The 15,497-nt window shown below is 39.6% G+C and overlaps 1 long non-coding RNA gene across 9 annotated transcripts in view; it reads right to left on the bottom strand.

Annotated features, from left to right (window-relative positions):
* LOC101440690 (uncharacterized) overlaps positions 1-15,497 on the bottom strand; it is a 63,205-nt gene that overhangs the window by 40,031 nt on the left and 7,677 nt on the right. Inside the window, exons 1-4 of one of the 9 annotated variants that reach the window (XR_011646295.1) lie at positions 13,562-13,968; positions 13,291-13,320; positions 9,946-10,065; positions 8,529-8,595 (exon numbers count right to left, since the gene is read on the bottom strand). This is a non-coding gene — a long non-coding RNA (uncharacterized lncRNA). Of the gene's footprint in view, positions 1-8,528; positions 8,596-9,945; positions 10,089-13,290; positions 13,542-13,561; positions 13,971-15,029; positions 15,130-15,176; positions 15,438-15,497 lie in introns of those variants that run through there. The other 8 variants (XR_011646297.1, XR_011646296.1, XR_001118422.4 and 5 more) reach the window with 8 other exon arrangements.

Here is a 15,497-nt window from a genome sequence, read left to right as displayed (position 1 = left end):
GCACTCCTTGAGCATGGGGCTCCCCTACGCGGGGGACACCCCTATGTGGCAGGGCACTCCTTGCGCACATCAGCACCGCGCATGGTTTCTTAATAAAGCCAAGAGCTCTATATAAGCTGACAGATGTGTTCTTTTTGTAACTTTTTATTTATATGTGATCTTGCAGTTTTAATTTTGGACTTTTTCTAAAAAAGCATTACATTCTTATTTTAAGCCTCAAATACACTAAAATTTTTAGAAAGTATTACAGTCTTACAGATTGGGTATATATTTAAGACACCACAAAAGTATAAAATACCTTATTCCTAATTATTTTTTAAATTTATTTATTTCTCTCCCCTACCCCCCCTACCCCTGCCCCAGTTGTCTGTTCTATGTGTCCATTTTGCTACGTGTTTTTCTTTTGTCCGCTTCTGTTGTCAGTGGCACGGGAATCTGTGTTTCTTTTTGTTGCATCATCTTTCTGTGTCAGCTCTCCGTGTGTGCTGCCCCATTCCTGGGCAGGCTGAACTTTCTTTCGTGCTGGGCAGTTCTCCTTACGGGGTGCACACCTTGCGCATGGCGCTACCCTATGCGGGGGGCACCCCTGCATGGCACGGCACTCCTTGCACACATCAGCACTGTGCGTGGGCCAGCTCCACATGGGTCAAGGAGGCCTAGGGTTTGAACCACAGACCTCCCATGTGGTAGACGGACGCCCCATCCATTGGGCCAAGTCTACTTCCCTTATTCCTTATTATTAATATAAAGGGAGGGAAATAATATTTTCTGTTTCACAAACACATGCGTATGGCTAGATCGAACCTCATAAACTAAAGGACTCCTAGTTTTAGGGAAAAGAGTACCCATTTGTTTTTTCACTCAAACCCAACTATTTAAATACAAATACTACTCTTCTCAAAAGCATGCCTCATATCTGGGGAGTTCCTAAAAACACAGGAAGCTGTTAAAGACATTTTTGTGCAATGTCTTACTCCCCTTTGAGGCCGCAGTAAATTGCAGCCAGACCAGATTCTGCTTGCTTCCAACAATCCATGTTCCAACTCATTTCCCTCTTCCTATCTGATGTCTTCCTTCTCTAGAAGTTATAGCTCTACTAGTTCTCTCCTCTCCTTAATTCCTAAGACTCTGGATTTCTAGTAACGTGTAAACATGTTGGTCCCTATCTCAATTTCTTGTTGTGTCTTCTTCCCCTACCCCAGCCCCCAATCTAAGAGCTGTAAGAACCATGCTGAGAACAAGACTATAACTGTATCTTCACTGTTAGAGCCCTACTGCCTGGAAGTGCTAGAGCCTGGGATGCCCTCAATACCTGTTGAATGGATGAACACCTATACTGGTATTCAAAGATTCCATGTGTCTTTTATCCAGATCATCAGCAAGGACTATTTTATTATCTGATGTCATTTATACCACTATGGATCATGAACACAGTGGGCTAAATAGACGAAACTATATATAGATGCATTGAAAATTTGAGATCCCCTGAGCCTAGTTAGTGCTAAAGCAAGTTAAAGATTTATAATACTGACTCTTGTTAGAAGAATAATTGCAACCAGTTAACCACACAAAGTGTTTCTAAAAAAGAAAATGGAATGGTATTTTTTACGGGGATTCTAAAGTCAATAGACATTCTGGAAAATCAGAGTAAGTATTATCCCAGAAAATCCTTGATATGAATCTCCCCTCAAATACAGGATACATGGTTTTGTAAATAATTCACTATGTCTCAGGGAGAATCATGTAAAGTAGTTGTATTTTTAGGGACTATGTGCAAGGAAAAGATATTTTTATTTTCTTCTTTTTTCTACTAAATGCATATAGTTGAATCAAATGTGCATATAGTTGAATTAAATGAGCATTTGATGCAACAACACCACTTAACAGAGCACTGTAAAAATAATGAGTTAATTCTACAAAGAAAAGTGGCTGACAAGATGTAGTGAGAAAAGCTGAAGAGTCTATCAATTCATAAACAAACACAATTTATTACTGAATGCCAAGACTCTATTAACATTTTGAAAATTCCTCCAAAATTTCCCCCAAGTAACTGATCAGCTCTGCAACTGCTTTTCTACAGTACATGTCTACCTTAGTTCCTCTGCATAGGAGTAATTGTTATTAAAAAAAAAACAAAACCTCTTTTTGAAAAGTATTTCTCTAAAATAAGAACAAAATCTACATTCCTGGAAAAATGTTTTCTGTTATTTGGCTCCAAGTGAATGTATTCTACAAGTTATCTTAAATAGCCCATATATTTTTTTTAAAAAATCCAGTTAAAGCAAAATAGTGAAAAACTGTAGATACCCTTATCTCTCCACCACCCCCTCCCATACACAAAAGCAATCCTAGTCTTAAAAAGAATTGCTCTATGTAATTACCATATGACCCCGCAATTGCACTCCTGGGCATTTATCCCAGAGAAATGAAACCTTATGCTCATACGAAAACCTGTACATCAATGTTTATAGCAGCTTTATTCTTAATAGACCAAAACTAGAAACAACCGTGATGGTCCAACTGGTGATATTAACTGTGGTGCCTCCACATTCTAGAATACTACTGGGCAATGAAAATGAACCAAATATTGATGCACGTACAACCTGGGTGAAGGTCCAGAGAATTATGCAGAGTGAAAAAAGCTAATCCCCAAAGGATTCCATTTATATAGCATTCTTGAAATTATATAATGAGAGAAATGGAGAACAGTTTTGGTGGCTAGGACTAAAGAGGAAGTGGGGGTGGGAGAAAAGAACATGACAGTTCCTGGTGGTCATGCAAATGACCTTTTACTGTATTAATATCAATATCTGGGCTATGATATCACAAAATGTTACTACTGGGGAAACTGGATAAAGGGTGGAGGGGTTCTGTTTGTATTATTTCTCATAACAGCACGTGCATCCACAATTGTATCAAAATAAAAAGTTTAATTAACAAATACTCTAGCCTAATAGGTTTGGCTTCTATACCTAGATTTAGGTGTAAGAATTCATCATAGCTTGTGGATTATTTGTAAAAACTATAGAAGTAAATTAAGTACAAGCTAGATCTCTCACAAAATAAGAAGTGACAGCAGTTTCAACAAGTGTCATCAGCATCTGCCAATTTCCCCAGTTCCCTACCTAAGGGCACCCTCAGGTCAGACATAGCCCTTCACAGTGCCCATACCCAAGAGGCAAGAGGCCTGCCTCCACAGAGGAATCCTTCATTTTCCTATAGCCAAAGACCACAACAGGCAATTTCCCAATGGTGAGGCAACCCATCATTACTCAGTCTACCCAAATGAAGGGACTCTGTGAAAGAACTGAATTTCAGCCTTCTTTACATAATTCAAAGTCCAAGCATATAACAAGTACTCTGCCATTAAAGCAACATTTTCTTATACAAATATGAATTGAGCTAATAGAAGATTTGTTCAAGGAGTAAATGTTCGATTCAGAAGTGCTAATATACAGAATTAAAATATATATACAGATGTCTTTAAGTTCTTTTTTCTTCCATATATAATAGAGTCATATTAGAAAGTGATTTTAAACCTACCCTAATATTAGATAGCCAAAAGTTACTGTGATGGCAAAAGAGTTTTATTTGAAGCCTCTTTTTCAGGTACATTCATTCAATCCAATAAAGACATAGTAGGGGAAAAAAATTCAACATATAAAATTGATTTTATTTTTTCCTATACTTTGATTAAATGCAAAATGTTTGGTGACACTACAATAATCTGATCATTTTCAATAAAATTGGTAATTCAAGAAGAGCATAACTATCTTCTGCAGGACAACTGAGGCTTTTAATTGGAAAAATACTGTAGTCTATAAATAAGCAATTTCCAAAACATATTGAAACCACTTGAGCACTTGATTTTTCCATGTCCTTTGCATCTAGACTAAAACAGACCATAGGAAATTTCAAAGACCAATGAATAATATAAAAGAAAAAAAATCCATTTAGTTGTCATTATCACAGTCATCATCAATCCCTAATATTTTATACTTCACTGACGGCACTTAACTTTGTCATGCTGCTTTTTGCTTGGGAGAAGACAAATCACTAATCAATTATACATACTAATTAAAAATGCTACCTTTAGGAGGCATTTTAATAACTTACTAATAGGGGTGAAGTATTTCCTATAACTGCTTATTTTAAAACATTTTAGATTACATGTTAACCAAGTGCAGAGAATATTTGCAAACACTTAATGCTAGAGTTTACATAAACTATCAAACTGCCCCCCAAAAGTAGTCGTACAATTCAGTTCTTGGTAGAGGTCACATGGAAAATAGAATTATATGCTAATTTGTTCCTATATTAAGGTATCATAGAAGGTCAGACGAAACAGTAGAATGAATTCCGGGAAAAAATTAAGTAGATTGGTATGTACCGTATCAAAATAAACTGTTTATCTTAATAGGTACAAATACAAGGAAGATTTTTAAAAGAGAAGCACTTTCTCCTTTTTGAAAACAAATGCTTTAACTAACTCAAAGCAATGACTTATATGAATAAAAAGATTTCCTATAGATTGTTTTTCCCAGAAGTAGAACAGTAGCAAGGTATTTTTTTCCAAAGGTAGACAAGAAATGGCGAAAGGCACAGGAGCCAAAAGAAAACAATTTTTTTAAAAGTTTACTTTATATATATGTTTATTAAATTTCACTCATATAAACAGTCTACAAAGGTACTGCAAATGAACCCAGGTTTAAATTTAATGATAGGATCCAGAAGGTGCTGACGATAATATGTTTGTTATTTTACTCCAAAATAGACATCAATATATGTGTTTTTCTTAGCATAGATTTGTCTGATGAAAATATGCTTTATTTCATTAGTAACAACTATATCCTTTTTCCCTTCCTTGAAGACATAAGCTATTCTATGGATATTATATCAATTTTTGAAACTATAAATCAAATTACTAGTTGAAGAACTTGGGCTACAGTTGTATATATGATGATGGTATTTCTGTATTTCTAAATTTCAAAGGTTCTTTTATAGGAAAAGGGAAAGAATTGGAAGGGGTAACAGAAACGAAATCTTACAGTATATGAAATCATGGGTCTGGTATTTTATAAAGCACCCAGTTTATTGCAGGACACAATTAGGACCAACAATAGAGATCACAACCGTGTCACACCCTTAGGCAAATTCCTGGGAAAAAATAAAATAATAACTGCATGTTCTGGAGTCTACCCTTTTTTCCATTAAAAGATATGTTTATATTTTCCACTTTATTGCAACATTTCCAATGCCATGCGGCATAAGAACTAACACAAAGAGCCACGTGAATTTTCTTTAAATCATAACCCATTTTTGTATTTCTAAAAGGATTTTATTATTATCACTTACCATAAATGTGAGTTAGATTTCCATAAAATATCAGTTGAACATCTTGTTCAAATAATTGCTTTTCTGCTATATATTTCCAGCATTGTTTATCCTGGTCTCTCCCTACCAAGTACAGATAAGGAGATAATTTCTCAGGCAAATCTTTTGATGGACATAAAGGCATATGCTTCTTTACTATTCTTCTTGACTGAGGGACTCTATGCTTTGGGATCTTGAAAAAAATTACATATGAAGGGGGAAAGTCTGACAAAAACAAAAATATCATTGATATCTAAAAATTCAGTACTTAAGTAGATTAATCTTCATTCCCACTGAAAGCAATCTGATGTCTAAAAACTGAGAATTTTTCTATCATAAAATACACAACATATTAAATAAACATTCAAAACGTCTTAACAATGTCATGACATGTATATGACATGTCATGTATATGTCATGTACAAATAACTGTATATATAGTTGTTTTTTAATAATCATGGCCAGAGGTTCTGATGCAAAATATAATGAAATTGTAAAAATATTAAGTCGGCTAAAGATAACGTCAAGCAAATCATAGCCATTCTATGATGAAAAGTAAGGCTCAAAATAAGCTTTGAAAATGAACCACTAAAAGCAAGGGCAAAATATTCGGATCCTGCTTATGACAAACAGAACGCTAGCATTCTTGATGGTTTGCTTATACAACTCCCTATTTCTACTAGCTAGCTAGCTGAAAAGAATGAAAAGCTTCTTGCGACCAGTGAAAAAGAAAGTCTTTACCATGCCCCTTGAAAAAGCTCATTTTCACATTACTCAGGCTTCATTATGCTAAATCAATATTCGTTTAGTCACTGGGGTTATTGACATATTTTAAAATAAAAGTATACCCTTCAGCTACTGCACTCATTACAGGTAATTTGTCTTGTCAGAGAGCAGGGAATATTATCCTAGTCTTTCAGGGGCTGACAGCCCATGGAAATACCTCCCCATGGTTACAACTGTAAATAATTTTAAGGTAAAATATTGAAAAATCAATGACTGTTTCCTGCAATCTGTCACAAACAAATCAATCATAATCTGTACTGCCAGAGAGTATGATTTGAAGGAGATGGGAGCAGATGTAATTCTTGGCTGGAATCTCTCATTTCAAAATCACTTCACATAATGGTGTCATCATTTAAACACTTAACAGTCAGTGCAACTGCCACTGTAACATCTAGTTGGACAAAACCACAAGGAGGAGGAGGAGAAAATGCCATCACTATTATGTTAACAAACATTTAATTTAAATGGTTGTTGCATTAGTAAATTTCAGCTGAAAACAGTCTTACCTGTCTCCTTTCAGAGTTCTAAATTAATCAGTGCTATTTTTCTATGTACTGATGCTTAAATTAGCCCATGATTCAAAATTTTTACTCTTAAGAGTACACATACCTTTACTTTAAAAGTCTATTAAAGAGAATAAAATTTTAGAATGAAAAATTTTAGAATTCTGCATTTGGATTGCAGAATATCTACAATTCTCTCTCTCTTCCTAACAAAGACAAAAAAGAAAAGAGTGTCACAGACGTCAAGATCATACTTGTAAAGAAGGTTTGAAGGTCTTAAGTCACCCAGATATTAAATTTTATATTTTCCTTCTATTAATAAATATTACATTTCGACATTGTAATATTGTAGCAGATTTTAAAATGACCAGCAAGACATAGTCAATTCAAAAATACCCTTTCATTCCATAGAGGAGCCGAACCACAGACTGATATTTTAAAAGGTGAACTAATAACCCACTAAATACATGATGTGTAGAAGTTGATTGAACAAAGCCACAATATTAAATTGTTTTACAAATGTAAACTATTTTCCAAGTAATCACTTTGATAGCATCCTTTTTTTCTAGACTATATTTTAATGGCTTCCTTGGCTGCATGAATAATGGAATCTGAAATTGGGACATTTCTCCTTCCTGTTGTGTTAACAACAAAAAAAAATTAATTTAAAGATTAAAGAGCTTTATTCCTGAAGGTTTTTGTTTTCAATGTATCCTACCTCCTTTAACGGAAGAAATCAGTTTTAGCTACTATATATATATATTTTTTTTTTTATTTTATTTTTTACCAATTTCCTAATGTAATTAGATAACATGATGCCTTTTATTGCTTTTAATATTGCCCTATAGATAAAGCTCAGGGAGTAGATATTTTTAAAGTTTAGAAAAGCATATGATTTTTCTAAAAAAGAGAAAAATAACAGATAAAAATATCACTGGACACTTTAAGCCTATATAACTTTCTTAGACATAGGAACTGGTCTTTTACAAAAGGCTTTTACTCTGTTTTTAGCTTAATCTGTATTTCAATGTGGCAACATGGCATCAGAAAACACAAGTTTTTCTTACAGATACAAATTGAGCCTAATTTTTGTGCTTCAAGAATATCATATTGACACTTAAACACCAAAATTATGTTTATAAAAATAAAAAAGCACACAGGCAAATTATCAAAGATATCATCTAGAATGAAAGAGAGTTCTCCATCCCAGTGAAATCCCTGCAACAGCTGCAAAGTAAGCAGCAAGCCAATCTCTAGCAAGAGGAAAAGGAAAGTATTATCCATGGCCTAGGATTAAGAGGAAAATGGAAAGAAACCTAAAGCTGTGAACCAGGAAAATAATGTGCCTGAGCTCCTGGCCTCCAATATACTAGAGCACCTCAAGCAAGGCCCAACTAGCTCTTTGGTTGAGCTCTAGAACCGCTTGTCAACTACCAAATCCTCCATTCAGATATTGGCTGTGGCTGGCCATAAATCATCCCGCAGAGAACACATCTCCCAAGTGAAGGCAACAAAGAACTGGGAGGTAAATGAGGACAGTTAAGCAATGTGCTAAATGCATGCATATCTTAATCACAAACTAAAATGGCATCCCCCAGAACTGGGTAGGACACCATTATAGATCTAATTCTCAGAAGGAAGCTATTTTAAGGGTGCTGAGTATGCATGCCTAAGTGATATTTCTCAGTTTCTCCCAATGCTGCCCACAGCCCTAGGAGAAGGAGGCTCAAAATCTCAGCAGAAGAAAATCACATAGTTTCTCTATCCCAAAATAAAGAAACTACTGTCCATAGGAGAAAGTTCTTATATGTAATAAAGGCTCAGGATTTCAGAGGAAAGTTTTCTTTTTAAAAGATATAATATTACCTTCCTGTCTTCAGAATATCTCCTTCCAATAGACAGCGTATAGTAGCTCCATTATAGATTGTTGACTCTTTAAGAGAAAAACAGCAATAGTTAGCTTCATTTTTCCTACCACTTTCTTCCTTCATGGAATTATAATTTAATTACCAATACTTCAATTGATTTTATTCCTGGATGATACATTTCCCAAAAAGCATGCTCTTTAGCCATTTCCACTAGAGAACATTTAGTACAACCTCCTCAATTAATCAACCACAACCCATTACTGCTGAAAGGATATGTTTTCTTCATATTTCTAAAAGAGGAGGGGAAACCCACACACACCTATAAATATTGAGTCATAATACATTGGAAAGCCTTTAATATATGTGAAATATGCATTTAATAATTTTCAGCTGGCGACAGATATAAAACTCAACTGATTGCACGTTTAGATTTTTCCTATATTTGTCCACAAGAAGGGGAAAAAGACAGTTCTCTTATCTTTACAATTCAACCACTTAACATATTTAAAAACAAAAACCAAAAAAAACAAGCTTATAAGTTCAACAAAGAGGAATCAGATTACTCAATGCCTAATATTTTCTTTATATGTGTGCTGTGTTTTTTAATTTGCTGTAATGCTTTGGCTCTTGGTTATATATGAAATTCCATTTTCATAGGTCCCAATCAGCAATTGGGGAAAACAAATGTTATCTAAAAGTAATGATAAATTACTATATATTATGTTTATAAAAAATCATTTTAATTTCTTTGAAATTATTCACAGAGAAGCATTAGTTCTACTGGAGGCTGTACTAACTATAGCAGCCTTCTGTAAAATTAGCTTCTTTTTACCCTTTTTGTCATACAACCATTTTTTAAGTTTAATAAATGTTCTCTATCCCCAAGTCCAGTTCCTTGCTCTGCCTACTGGACAACACTCATATTATGCAAAATCATTCCTTCTCATTTTTTTTTAAATTATTCACCTGTATTTAGCAGGTGAGAAATGACAGGTTTTAGAATACATCTATACACTCTGTGCCATTAAGAGTTTGGTACTCTTGATTAGAGCTGATATTTGTACTAAATTTATTCTTAAAATAAATGGGTAATTAAAATAACCAAAGACTGTGATTTGGTATAAACATTATCTCCTTAAAAATAACAACTCTATCTCTATAAAATGTAATTCTTAGTCTTAATTTTTATGAAAAGCAAAAATAACTATTTATTGCCATTGGAAGAATCAAACAATTTGCTGCTTATTGCATTCTTGTTTAATGCATTAGTAATATTTTAATAATTAAATGTCTCATATGACATTCCAAATCTGTACTTAGTCCCTATTACCAATATAAAATAGTTTGGTAAAACCAATGCTGGTGCTGTTTTTAGTTTATTCCACATACAAGCACATCATACGGCAGACACTTACACGTGAGGCTGGGGATGTGCAGAGTCCAAATTTCAGGCAACGTTTGACGAAATCCCATAGTTCAGAAACGAACTTAGCTGAAAATATCCAAAGGTATTACGGAAACATCATACTTATCACCTGCACAGAAAATGGAAATGATTCTGTTCAAGGAAACACAGAAGACTAGATAAATACTTTGGGGATATTAGATATGAACATCTAATTTAATTTTCTCAAAAGTATCACTCCATATTATGGCAAATAAACAAATAAAAGCTGTATCAAGGTGTGGAATATCATTAGACTGAGAAAAGGCTAGAAAAATGGATTACATAAATGACAACTGCCGAGGAAAATTATATTCTGCTTTCCTGAACAAATGTTAAGTGCATCCTTACTAATAAGGACTTAAACTCCATTAGAATAAACCGGGGTTTTCAATTCTGAACTAAGTTAATTTGCCAAGCTAAATTGGTGCTTAAGTATACTATAGCTATAAAAATCTTCAGATTTATGCAGAAGTAAGTCATCAGTATCACACTTCAGAGGAGGACTGTGAGAACAAACCAGTGTCATTACTGAATAACAACAAAAAAATTCCTAGCTTTTACATGCTCTCAGAGTTGTATCAGCTGCTATTTTTGAAAGAAAATCTATTATCTATAAAGAACTAGCCAATCTGAAAAAAAAGTTAAAAGTACAAGAATCAACACAACACAGAAATTGAAGGGATAAAATACAAAAATACTGATATACTACCACTGAAAACAGGCTATGCTTTCTCAGTTAAAACATTCCCAAGTATGATGTCTTAACAATCCACTTTTAAAAGCACACATAATTCATTCAGGATTTGATTTACTTCCACATTATCAATTGAAGATCATTTAAATTTTTCCTATGATTTTTATAATGTATACATATATGAATATTTGGTGTTATTCATTAAAAGGTATGATAGATCATTAGTTCATGTTCCTATTTCATCTTTTTTAACACAGCATAGCAAAATTGAGCACAACAGATGAAAAACAGAAATTCTGGTCTCAGCTGCTGGAAAAAAAATTTTTTTTGATGGGGGAACTGGGAGAAGTCTAAAGCAATGATCGCAAAATTAACGCTCTTGTTTTAGTTTCAGCAAACAAATCTAAATAAATCTTTCTTTGATTCTAGTTCGCCCTGTAATTCTAGCCAGCTAATTATCCTTGGAGTCAAGATTGAGCTGTGACTACACCTGGCTTCTCCGATCATGTGCCTATTGCCTCCTCCACTTTCATTTCCTATTTCTACAATGAGTTTTAATATTACAGAAAAGCCACACACCTAACATGCACACGGATGGACAGCTAGTTTCTAGGAAAGCATAAGCTATTAATACAAAGAGGGGTGGATGTTAATACAATACTTGTGTTAAAGCCTATAAAGTGTTGGGTAATCCAAGGGTAATATAATCATCAGCCTCAGCCTGCTAGTCCTGCTATTGTTTTTGCATCCAGAGATTTGAAGTAAAGGATGATAATATTAATTAGTGTCATTCAGGTTATGATTCAGATCCTTAAACTACTAAAAGACTAAATGCACTATCTTCATGTGCTCATCAACTCAAATTTATAGAACAATATTTTGGAAGAAATGAAACAGTTCTCTTCTATTCTGGAAAACAAAGCATTCCACAATGTAACTCTGTACTTGGTAATACGAAAAAGAAATTGTTCTAGATCATTCTGGGAGAATGCCCCCCCCCCCCCACCAAAAAAATGAACTGGCATCAATTTCTCATATATTGACTTTTTTGTTACATTCCTGTTCCCACACTTTATCATCCTCTACAGATTTATTCTGAACACTAATAAATGTTTGCTTAACAATATACTGCTCATTTATGCTTTTCTTTCTAAATTAGTAACCACTAATCTACAAAGGTAGAGCACAAAGAAAGCTGGGATAAAGCATTGCCAAAAAGCCACAAGTAGTTTTAGTACATGCCAGGACACTTAATATTAAACTATCTTTTCTCTCTAAAACTTCTGTTGCCAAAGAGTTCACAAAACCTGGAAGCTCAAAGACAGGTTTCAAGTGCAATCAAATTACCCAAAAGCAAAACTGTACAAAAATAAGCTGCTCTTCTTATGTCACCATTTTATAGGCAACATTTTCTCAGGATCTTAATTAAGATAACGATGCACACCTGTGTCAACATTCTCTGGCAGGACAACCTTATCAATCATAATCCTTTAAGTACACTCCAAAACAGCACAGCTATATGACAGGAGCAATCTGTTGCCTTTCCTGGTGCTAGTGTTGTGTCTCTTCCACAAGAATGATGACATCCTTAAAACATAGCAGACCTACTTTTATGAGTCTTTAAAGTTTTAACTGTAAACAGCTATTACACTAAATAAACAGGAATAACCTCTTTTGCACTTGATTTAAACAATGACAACTGTACAGCCCAAACTCGCAGAGCTACCTCTGCCGCCCTGTCTTAGCCAATACAAACGTGGATCTGATTTGAAAGCTCTAAATTTTAAGAGTTAGGCATAAATGGATCCGTATAGACAAGACAAACCAATAAACCCTTAGGAAGTTTTAAAAGTATAATGTTTTAAAGTCCTACGTTAAAAAACAATCAGAGCCAACCTATTCCTATTGAATGTTAAAATGTTCAATTTAGAAAGATACAAAAGCGATGTTTAGCAAGGAAAAAAAAAGTCTTCTTGGTAACCTGGGACGAGTGGGAGGGGGACAGCTCCCACCTTTGATGGGGGAGAAAGCTTCAGGGACAAGAGACCAGTGAAACTAATGTAAGAAGTAAGCAGTTTCCCAAACGGAAAACTGATGAATTGAAAGGGAAAAAATGGGGGTGGGGTGGGATGGGGGAATGTATCATCAGTATCACCAAGAATAAAGTTCAAACCGCGTGTTTACAAGCAAAAATGTGAAAGCTTTCACACAAAACCGGAGAAAATCCGCAGGATGCGATGTGATTTCCGTCTGCCTACTAATGACGGGCCCTTCCCTCTCACATACTAACACAATTCTCTCTCAGATGCCAGGCAGCCTTGGCCAGCAGAGCAGCAGAGCAGCAGAGCCGTCAGTGTGCAAATAAAGCAGAAAATAGAGACATCCTTAAGAAACGAGTCTTAAATTTGACGCAGAGCGGAGGTGACAACCACGGCAACACAACCATAAATTCTAAATGCTTCAATATCTTGCAGGATTCTCTCCAGTCCTTGACACGCACACACAAGAAGAGAAAGTAAAAGAAAAAAAAGTGAGAGAAGAAAATAGCCGTGCAGCCCAGAATGGCAGGATGTAATGAGGATGTCTGCGTGACAGATTCAGATTCTCGATGGCACAAACCTTCATGGCTCCATTTCAGAAGTCGGCAACCTGGACGAAAGCCGAGAGGGTGAAGCCGCCGCGCGTGGACGGAGGGGACACGCCCACGTGTGCCCATCCGGGGAGGGTGGCACCGGGGAGGCCGGCCGGCCCTTGCGCGGCCCACTCCTACCCGGTGCCCGGGCGCGCGCGGGACTCCGCCGTGTCCATCCGCTCCACGCGGGGGCGCGACGCGGCAGCAGGAGGGACTCGGCCCCGGCGGGGACGACGACCTGCGGGACCCGGGGCTCACCTCTCCTCCGCGGCGCCGGCGTGCGGGCCGCGGACGCTCCCTCGTGGCCGGCGCGAGCCCCCGGCGGGCGGCGCGCGCGGGCCGCTGCGGACCTTTAGCGCCAGGGGCTGCGGCGGCGGGTGGAGCCGGGGGCGGGCGCTGAGGAGCCTCGAGAGGCCGCTGGGCGGGGACGCCCCAGGACGCGCTTGGCCCGGCCGGCCGGGGGCGCTCCCCGCGACGATGCCGGCCTACAGCGAGCCCCGGGGAGGCCGCCCCCCTCGCCGCCTGAGAGGCTGCCACTGGTACGCTCTGGGGTCCCTCGTGCTTGGGCCGTCCGGGCTGCCCGGCCTCGCCTCCGCCTCGGCCTGCTCGCCGCCGCCGGGTCCCCGCAGTCTACGCTACCTCAGCCGCGAGCTTCCCGTCTCCATGACAATACCGCGGCCAGCGCCCCGCCCCGCCCCCTCGGCTCCGTGACTCCGTGCGAAGCGGGATCTCGTCGCCAGGGGGCGGAGCCAATAGAGACCGACGTCCAATCAGAGGTAAAGACAGCGAAAAGGAAAGGGCTGGGCGAACCGAGGGCTCCTCGGAGAATGTAGTCTGGATGGATCAGTCCTTTTGAGGGGCGGGGCCTGGAGGAGCTGGGCCGAGGGGAGGAGTCGGCGCGCGTGCACGAAGGCGCGCCGCCAAGCGTGTGGGTAGATGACATGAGTGAGATGGGTGGGTGGATTAGTGTGTGCTGAGGCAGGAGCCCAGGAGCTAAAGTGTCTCTCGCTCGACTAAGTCATTGCAAGAAACCTTGAGTATCGTCCTGCTTCGACTGGCGTGTGACCCCATTATAAAAGGTCACAAAGTTCTTGATACACTGAGCTTCAGCGTCGTGCCCAACCTTGTGCCATCCCCTGTCCCGGTTCGCCAGCGCCCCTGCCTGTCCCAAAGTTCGAGCGCGTCCGGGGCTTGTGGCGGCGGGGGCCAGGGCGGGAGCTGGAGAGACGGGCAGAAGGGCTGTTTTGTATTCTGACTGTGTGGCCGTCGCGGGCCGGGCTCTCTGCTTGCAACTGGGCTGTGGGTGTTTGCCTCGCCAGCGCCGCGCTGGACAAACAGCGGTTGGGTCGGGCACTGCGCTGCGGGGTGTTTGCAGTGGAGCGTGGGCGGCGCGAGAGTGCGTGCCAAGGGGAAGGAGACTTAGTTAAACAAAAGGGAAGGGTCCCGCACCCTCCCCCCTCAACCGACCTGGCGGGGCGAGCTACCCGAGGAGAGACCCGAAAAAGACAGCGAGGCATGGCGGTGGTAGTGGGAGTTCCGGAGACCACCTAATCGGGGGTAGCTGTTTCTTGGTCAGGCACCTCTGGCCCAGTAGCTCTAATCCAAAGAAAGGCCACCTCCAAGCTTCCGGGCCCCCGTGTCTCCCCGTCAGACGGGCGTAAGGGGGTCGGTAGAAGGAAGGCCCGGCCCGAGAGGTGCAGACGTCCAAGGCCGGTCTTTCGCCCACCTGCTGCTGCTAGCCAAGAGGGGCAGTTCTCCCGGACTCTGCGTCCTGGGCGCGGACATCCATCCGGCTCTCTCAGGGCCCTTCATTCCCGGCCTCCCACTCGCTCTCCGGCCCCCTGGGTTGGGGAAGAAGCCGGAGGTTGGGTACCTCGGAGGCCAACCTCGGGCGACAAGGAACCCGCTTACGCCGGCGGTTTACTGTGGCGAGGAGAGCGCGGAGCTTTAGGCGGCGTGCAGTCCGCGGCCGCGTTCCTTTTGTGCCTCCGAGTGGCCGGGCCGGCGACGAGGGCCCGCCGCGCTCCCGGACCGCCCCTGAGCCGGGAGTTAGCAGGGGAGGAAAGTTGCAAGCGATCGGTACGCCTGGGATGTGATTGTCATCCTGGGGCCGGCGCTCGAGAGTCTGAAAGAGAGAAAGCGAGAGAGAGAGATCGGGGAGGGGAGAAGGGAGAGGCAGGGAGGGGAGGAGGAG

Source organism: Dasypus novemcinctus, chromosome 18 (genome assembly GCF_030445035.2).
Source record: "Dasypus novemcinctus isolate mDasNov1 chromosome 18, mDasNov1.1.hap2, whole genome shotgun sequence".
Taxonomy (NCBI): Eukaryota; Metazoa; Chordata; class Mammalia; order Cingulata; family Dasypodidae; genus Dasypus; species Dasypus novemcinctus.
Note: the sequence above shows the minus strand (reverse complement) of the source record. Positions and strands in the feature narration are given on the sequence as shown.